Source organism: Buteo buteo, chromosome 11, assembly GCF_964188355.1.
Source record: "Buteo buteo chromosome 11, bButBut1.hap1.1, whole genome shotgun sequence".
NCBI lineage: Eukaryota > Metazoa > Chordata > Aves > Accipitriformes > Accipitridae > Buteo > Buteo buteo.
The window spans coordinates 38942229-38950660 of record NC_134181.1 but is presented as its reverse complement, the minus strand read 5'-3'; the positions used below and the strand labels follow the sequence as shown (position 1 = coordinate 38950660).

The 8432-nt window shown below is 42.3% G+C and overlaps 1 long non-coding RNA gene across 1 annotated transcript in view; it reads right to left on the bottom strand.

Annotated features, from left to right (window-relative positions):
* Positions 1–5879: 5879 nt before the first annotated feature.
* The window catches only part of LOC142037341 (uncharacterized), a 10525-nt gene continuing 7972 nt past the window's right edge, over positions 5880–8432 (bottom strand). The window contains exons 2-3 of the long non-coding RNA XR_012652350.1: positions 6048–6096; positions 5880–5939 (exon numbers count right to left, since the gene is read on the bottom strand). This is a non-coding gene — a long non-coding RNA (uncharacterized LOC142037341). The remainder of the gene's footprint in view (positions 5940–6047; positions 6097–8432) is intronic.

The window sequence follows — 8432 nt, the reverse complement described above, 5'->3', positions numbered from 1 at the left end:
GCCACAAACCATTCCATTCCCAAGCCATGTGGAATCCATAATTGGTTACAGAGATCCTCTGGGTTGCCTAAAAGCATGGGCAGTGCCTTATTATTAAAACTTCATCTCTTTTCTTTCTTGGTCAGTTGGTGCCTGGGGCCACTCTCTCCCTGGTAACTCCCTCCTGACATGGTAAAGCCTCTGTCACTGGGGCATTTCTTTTCTTTCAACAGCTCTGCCCAGCATCTATCACCTCCTGGAATAAGGAAACTTACTCCTTCAAAGCCAGGTAGCCATCACCAAGGAGTACCCCAAGTCCAAAAGAAACACTTCTGGACTCAACTCTCAGCAGGCCCTTTGCTCCTGCCAAAAGGCAATCAGCACTTTTCTTTCCTTCCTTTGCCTATTCCCACTCCCCACAACCTGGGGTGACTAAGAAGAGGCAAGTGATACTCAGTTCCTGGATGTCAGCCTCTATTTTCATGTCAAGTGCCAAAAAGGTGCCACTTCTCAGTCTTGGAGCCAAGTTGGACTTCCCCTCTTCTGCTTATTCCTCAGGGTCTGAACCTTGCTGCAGAGTCAAGGGCAGATCTGTGCTGGACTCCAGAAGCCTGCCAAGCCCAGACTCTCTGCAGACTACACGTTTTATATTTCCTTGCCTGACACTGAAATTCAGTCAGACTGAACAGACAGACACATAAACACATACATCACACACAAGTTAGCAGCCAAGATTGCCCAACACAGTGTTTTGGAGACTTGTTTATTCAAGGCCAAATAAACAGCCATTTTGAAAATATAAATGCAGTAAAAGCAAAAGTGCTTATAGTTGGAAAACTTAAAACTTAAAAAATGCAAAGACATTTAGTGTGGCCCTGTCCTGGTTTCATTGTCATATATACTGTTTCATCTGAAGAATATGTGTCTCATTTGCTTCCATTCAGTTTCCACCCTTTCTATACAATAGGCTTAGATGTCGACTATCTTTATGTAAGAACACAAAAACAGACCGGTGGGTCAAACTGAGAGCCCATAGCTCAGTATCCTGCCTCTGACAGCTGCTGGCGGTGGATGCCCAGGGAAGAGTACAGCAGGAAGAGCATAGCAATAAATGTGTAGTGATTTTTCCCCTAAATGCAAAACACTGATTACATACAAACTTATTGTTTATTTGAAAATTAAGGAAACTGCCTGGGTTTTATCTGCTTTTTAATGCTGTTACAATTCCCAAAGCCTTAGCACGACAACAAAGCAGGTTAAGTATTACCCAACAATGAACTATCCCTAACAATTAAATATTGCCTTAGTATCCGCAAAATTGTATTTCAAATGCCTCCTTTTGCAAGCCTCAAACGCATTCTTGTGGTTCCTCTAGGTCCAATTAGAAGACCAGCTTCTAGATCTGGAGATGAGGAAAAAGTGTGAGTTAAAAGATCCACTTAAAAGATCCAGTGACTATCACACCATCAGCATCAAGCCCTGCTTGAATGTGAGCTGAGACTTGGTTCGTTCTGGGCTCTATGACAACTTCTATACTGGGACATTAACTGGGCACACAGAAGTCAGCTGGTAGAGAGCAGCCGTGTCCATGCTAGTAAATTGGTTTGTCCTGAAACTGGATGGCTGCAGCAATCTGCCTTTTGAGAATAGCTCCTTGACTTCCCTAACTTCCAACCCACACCCAGGAGCTGTTTGAGGAAATTGCTGGTTGGAACAGGCCAAACTCACGATTAGGAATGTGCTGGCAAGTTTGTCAGCACCAACGGTCGCGTTCCAGTGCCTGTGAACATTCCTGGGTATGCCTGGATTTATCAAGAAGCAGTCCACATCTTCACTCTGCTGCATCCCTTCAGGCTCTTCAGCCTAGGGCACCTAGACTGCTGTTATTCCAGCAGTGGAATAACAGTGGCGAGTCTCTAGAAAAACAGGAGTTGTCAAAGTAGCTGTATTCGACCTGAAAGAAACACTGTCTCTTTGCCATTTGAGAGGACTCTGTGCTGTCAGGACTGTCACCTACTGCTGCACCTCCTGTGAGTCCAGGGCAATAAGGTTACTGGGAAAGAGCTGCTCTCAAAGCAGGCAGCACTAATACTTCTACTGAAACCCACTGCTAATCATCTCCCTTTAACAGGGTCTTGTCTGCAGCATCTTGATCCCTGAAGTCCCAGGGAGGAGCCCATGCAAGGACCTGGAATAAAGGTTTTGGGAATGTTACTCTAAATGAACAATCAGAGAGAAAGAAGCCTTCTGAGACTGAAAGAGCTGCCTGTCCTGTGAAGGACCCTTTAGGCAACCAAGCCAACTTTTCGGGGCTTTTCTGAAAAACAAATTGAAGTACAGTCACAGCGAGGCAGGAGTCCTGGAATATGAAATAAAAGGGGACTTACAACAAGAAAGAAAAAGGGAGATTTGAGTAACCACTTACTCTTATCCAAAACCACAGGCTTTATCTGTTCAACCATAACCCTGCACCTACAGACAATGTTTAGCTCACGCTTCATGGATGTTTGGCCAGTTAAATGGGATCTCCTGATAAATGCAAATATGCCATGACAGAAGAGTTGAACATAAACAGAGAAACATCTCAAATCACAGCTTACAAATGATAAACTTCATTTCCCATGACCCACTAGAAACTCAAAAGCAAATTCCTATCCCAGTTATATTTATGTTGACACTTGAAGTCAACTGAGATTAAAGGTGTTAAGTGCTGAACTGACAATCACAACAGAAGCAGTGACAACATATCTGTCTCACTGAAAGCACAATGGACTGGAAATCATTTCCAACAGAGAACAACATTTAGGTCAGACTACAGCTAAGAGCTACTATCCGTAATAGCCAGCTTCCAAATGATATTAAAGACGAAACTTGCTTTTGAGTCCAAGCAGTTCCATTGGTGATTCTTCCGTGATACAGCAAAGTGAGGATTAACAGTGACTACTTGCTGCAGAGGACAGTATCTACATTTTTAAAACCACTGTCACAGTAGTATCCTCAATGACAAAGTCAAAAGTTGGAACTAGCCCTCAGTCTCCTCCTTGCTCCAAGCTGATGCCTATTCATTTGCAACAGTGCAGCGTGAATTCTCATCCTGCAAATATTGTTCTTGTAAGAGAACAGAGGTTTTGTTTTTCTTGGGGTTGTAATTTGACATCTCTGATCAGCCATAAGGTGTCAGTAATAGTAAAACGATTTAAAAGAAATGGAAGTATTTAAAAGAACTAGTGAATTTCTGATTTTCTTCAGGGCTGACTTCACTCTGCTCTAGCCAGAATGTAGACAAAGCAAAGGGATTCTTGTCAGGGGGCTGGCTTTTCAAGACACTGCCAGGAACTCCCTAACAAGGAGAAATGCATATGACCACAGCTTTACATATGCTGAAGAACTAGCACTCCAGCAGCTCTGCACTCTCTAGCAATATGAAGCAACATTCATCCAATCTGATGTCAAACAATGAGTCACCTCTTCTGTGTTCCTTGGTGTTTAGTCACTTCCTTTTACTAGAAGTAACAGGAATGACAAATCTAAATACTCTGAGAAGAGCAGAGAACAATATGAAATGGCTAGCCATAGGCAAGGAATCGCAAAACTGCAGCTCGCGGATGGTGGCGAAGCAATGTGAATGCCTAGAGGTTAAACTATCAAAGACAGGAAGTAAAGAAGCATGGAGCTGGAATCTCTCGGCATGCTGGATACATGAGATATGAATACTAAAGGTTGAAAAGCAGAACACATTTCTGGGAAATAGAGAAGACTTTAAAAAAAACCCAAAAAACAAAAACAGTTCATTAGTGAAATGGGAACCCTGCCCTCTCCCTGGACCTCTGTGCAATTCTAAACACAATTTGATAGCAGGGTCCTTTATAAGGATGCAATGAACTTACTTAATCTCTGTTTACATAGGAGAGTAGCTCTGTCCCAAGAAAAATGAGTGGGTGTTGAGGTTGTATTGTGTTAACCCTGCTCGTGCTAGGGAACATAGTCACGGCGTGTTCTTTTTCTCTCTAGCAGTGACAGCCCTAATCCTTTTAGCTTGGGTGGATCCCCCGCCAGGGCACTGAGATACCTCTGGTTCTGGTTACACTTTCCAGTGTACTGTGATGACCGGACTGGTGCTGGCATGCACACCATCCACACTTACACAGGAAATACAGCTCAGAAGGAGCCAGAGGGGTATAAAGCTCTGGTTGAGAAGGCAGTGCTATGTTAACGGTTGGACTCGATCTTAAAGGTCTTTTCCAACCTAAACGGTTCTATGATTCTATGACCCCAGTGTCCCAGCCTAAGAGCCACTTGGGCCCATCCCTCACCTACCCCTAGGCTGGCACTTAACCATAGGGCACTCCAGTCCCGCAGGCAAAGGACCACTCAGGGGAGAGCCCTAGTAGAAGCCCTCGCTTTATTTTGGTATCCCCTTTGAACTCCACTCTTACTATATGGCTTGAATTTCTCATTCTCAGAGCTCTAGTCGTGACTCTAAACCTAGACTGGGCTCTAAGCCAGGACCTCAGCCACACCCCCAGGTCACACAGTGTTGAGGGAACCCTACCAACAGCCCTCCAACTATTTTGGCAATCCCTTTTCAGCGCTCCTCTCTCACTGTACATATAGGATTTCTCTTTCTTAGATTCCTAACCCTAACTCTGTGCCTGTACCAAGTCTTATGCAATGGGATACACCACAAAAGTTGATAAAGTTTAGGTGGGGATGGACCCAACAGTCCCCAATGGCAGAGCTACTGCTGTTCTCTAGTAATGCTTTTGGTGAATACTCTGTCTAATCAGGTGGGCTGTATTATGAGAAACATCTATGCACGATCCATCAGTACCTCAGTACATTTAGAAACTCATGTTCAATTTAGTTAGTAGATTGGGAGATGAGGACACCTACAGGAAGAGGGCTAAGGGATCTTCCCCAGGCTGTTCCTTAAGCATTGCTTCAATAACATTGTTGACATTACATCATCCTGTCCCTGTGCTGCACAGAACAGCTGGTAGGTCTGGAGAAGATGACTGGTACTGCTCTAGGTCCAGCCATAGCTCTTCTGGCATTGATGGTGTTGATTTTTTAACCCCTGCAGATGACCAACACTCAGAAACCTCTGGGTTGTTCTGGTTATGCTTTTTTGTGTACAAAGAATTGCACAGAGCGAGTTATCCTGGACACTGCATCCATCAAACAGGAGCTAACAATTTCCTTGATCTCAGTCCTAATGTTCTTCTAGACAATTCTAGCCGCAAAACCTATCTAGGTACCTGGACTGAATCACGTCATCAGACTTCCCCATCTGTGTGTCTCTACTTCCCTCTTAAATCAGCCTGTTTCTCTTACCTCTGTCTCTCATGCGCAAGAGCACAAAGCAAAGTCTCTCCTACCCAAGCACAATAAATGCTGTCCTCTGTTCTTCAAATATGTACAAAGCTACAGCAGTGTCTGGTGCTCAAGTGACTATCTCAGTTGAAGGCAGCAGAATACAACAACCCAGCAGCAGAATCCCAGTCTGCCTCAATGTACGCAGGACAGTCACATAAACCTTGCTATCTACCCTTAGCAAAGCAGAAGCTGAGAAAGGTAAAAGTGATTTATCCACAGAAAGATACAAATTATTAACTTATGGCTATAGAGCAAGTCAGTGGCAAAATTAAGAATAAAACCAAGGAGGAAATCTTCTTCCTCACTCCACCTGTAAGACAACACTTACACAGCTCTTTCCACAGTCAAAAAGCTAACACAGACAGGAGCTGAAGATTAAAATCCAGTGTGCATATCAAAAAGGCACTATATTCCTCTCTGCAGAGGTCTTAGAAAGACATACCATGGTTCCACAGCCAGACAGGAAACAATTTTCAAATACACTTTTAAAGTCAGACAATAAAAAAAAAATTGTCTTTACCTACATAGGAGTCTTGTCTTCTGTATCTGTGAACTTTTCGCTCCTTTTATTATTATTTCCAAAACTAGAAGTGAAACAAAGCAAAGGTATCATGCATCAAGAATGTCCTTTTATCTAAGAAAATGAGGAAGTTCACAAATAGCACTGATTTCAGGATCATTTATTGACTTACCTTACTTTTGATTCCCCAAAGCATACTGTATGCCTTGCTGTTTCATGACCTGCAGAAGAATTTATGTAAATAAGACATGGAGGTTGATGGAAATTGTCTATTTAGAAAAACAGAAGTCTAGAAGAGCTCTTTTGAAGGTGTTTATGATATACAGTCACCTGAGTGCCAGAGCAACCTTCCAGTGTTTAATGTCTCTCATCACTACACTTCTGTGAAGTAGGAAAGCTTTCATTACAGAAAGGGGAAACTGAGGCTCTGAAAAGCTACATAACTAGTGGCAATCCAGCAAAGCATATAAACACATGCTTACTGCCTTCTGTGGGATTCCTTACATACTTAATTTAGGCACATGCTTAAACACTGTGTGAATCCCTTGTCCACAGAAAGCTGACATGCCCTTGGAGGTGTTCAGATAAGGTACAAGGTGTAAGGCAGTCAGGGGAAGCAGATTTGGTTCAGCTGTTTTTCCATGCAAACTAGAGAGCATAAATATTGGCAGGATGAAATCGAGCTGACCTTTTTGTCTACAAGTCCTCTCATAGCTTTGGGGAACAGCATTTCAATAACTTTAAGCTAACATCACCTTAGATACCTAAGGTTGCCAACGTCTTTTTCTCCTCTATTATGGCTTGTTCAGCCCTAAACTTCTGAATATGAAGGATATGAGAACAGGATATGAAGACATGAGGTACCTGCCCACACAACCTCAACTCTATCTTCCTTGAATGATAGCCCAAGCCAGACACAATTCCTACTCTCACTCTGTCTCTGAGCTTCCTAGAACAGGAGCTCTTGATAGCTAACAGCCATATATTAATACTGCACAACAGAAATAACACTGCACACAGTACTCGTCTGAATCCCTTCATCTTTATGCAATAAACTGTATTTTATTTTAACCAACAGTAATCCTACAAATCACATTCATTTCCCACCAAGTGGGAATAAAAATTTGTTTCCCCTCAGGCAAACATTTTACTTATTCTCCAAACTTGAATGATTTTAAAGGCAACTTTTGTGACATTCACTATTCAATATTTCATATTCAGATGCAAGTTTATAAAGTTTTAGTATTTTGGAGAATAGAACAATGTGATGTTTCATTTTTATAATATTCCTGTAAGCCTTTAGATACCATCCTGCACCTGGAATGATTCCACTAACCTCCCTACAGGTTGACACTCAGTGAAGAACTACAGGGTTTGTTTTAAATTCAGTCTCATGGTACAAAATAAACTTCAGCCTGGGAAATCTGACAACTGAGAACTTAAAGTGCATAAGAGGAATTGTTGGTTGGTAATTTATCTGCTCCAGCTAACTCTGTGTCTTGCTTTCACACGTGGCAGGCATGAGCCTGGTGCCCCTGGCAGACAGTTTGCTTTGGGTTGGCTCTAACGCCACAGGGAGCAAAGCAATAGAAGAACAGGTTATGTCCTGCTGGGTCCCAAATTTTTCTTCTGGGTCCCATTTCGCAGTTTTGTTCAGCACTTCTGGAAGTACACCAAGAAATCTGGTTCAGGGTAAGAACAGCCCGTTCCAAGACAGTTTCTCTCATCTCAGCGTTTCAAACGCTCTTGAATGCTTGGCTCTGCATCCAAAGCAGAAACTCTTAATTCCATTCTAATATTATGCAAGTACCAGACTCATATGACTGTGAAATTTTATTGTGACAAGTTTGCTTACAGGTGTGGGCACTTGAAACAAGAAAAAAAAAAATTTAAAAATTGAAGCGGCAAATAACAGATAATGGGAAATCTGATGCATTCAAAATGGTGTTACATGACCACTGTTAGAAAAGCAGCTTCTAAACGTAATTTCTCTTGTACCGCAAAGAAACACATCCATCTTCCATTTTCAGGGAACAAGAAAGTGTCAGCTTCTGAAACGGAATTAAAGATCATATCAATCCAAACTATCTTTAAAAGTGTATTTGACCGAATACAAACGTCCAGGCCATTTCTGCAAACTACTTCATGCAAATCTGTGGTCTCCCACACAGACAGTTAGGTCAAATAAAGAAAAGAGGGTGGAGAATAAACCTGCGTAAAGCTTTGAAAGGTAAATCAACACCAGAAGAAGTTCTGAAATGCAGGGCTGCATTTTCTAGAGGAGGAGACAGAGTAAAACCAACAGCATCCATCTCACAAACTCAGAGGGATTCAGAGGCCAAGCTCAAAGACAATATTCAACCTTACATGAAGCAATTATCTATGACAGATGTTAATTTCTAGGTCAAATATACATATACTCCCAATATTTCACTGGAAGTCTTGCAGTAACCAAATCTATATTCTTCTAGTAGAAAGATGTCTTGGGATGCAGAGAATCTGCTCATAATCTTTCCCACACATCCTTTCAACTGACCAGCAGTAATGCCAACTTCCA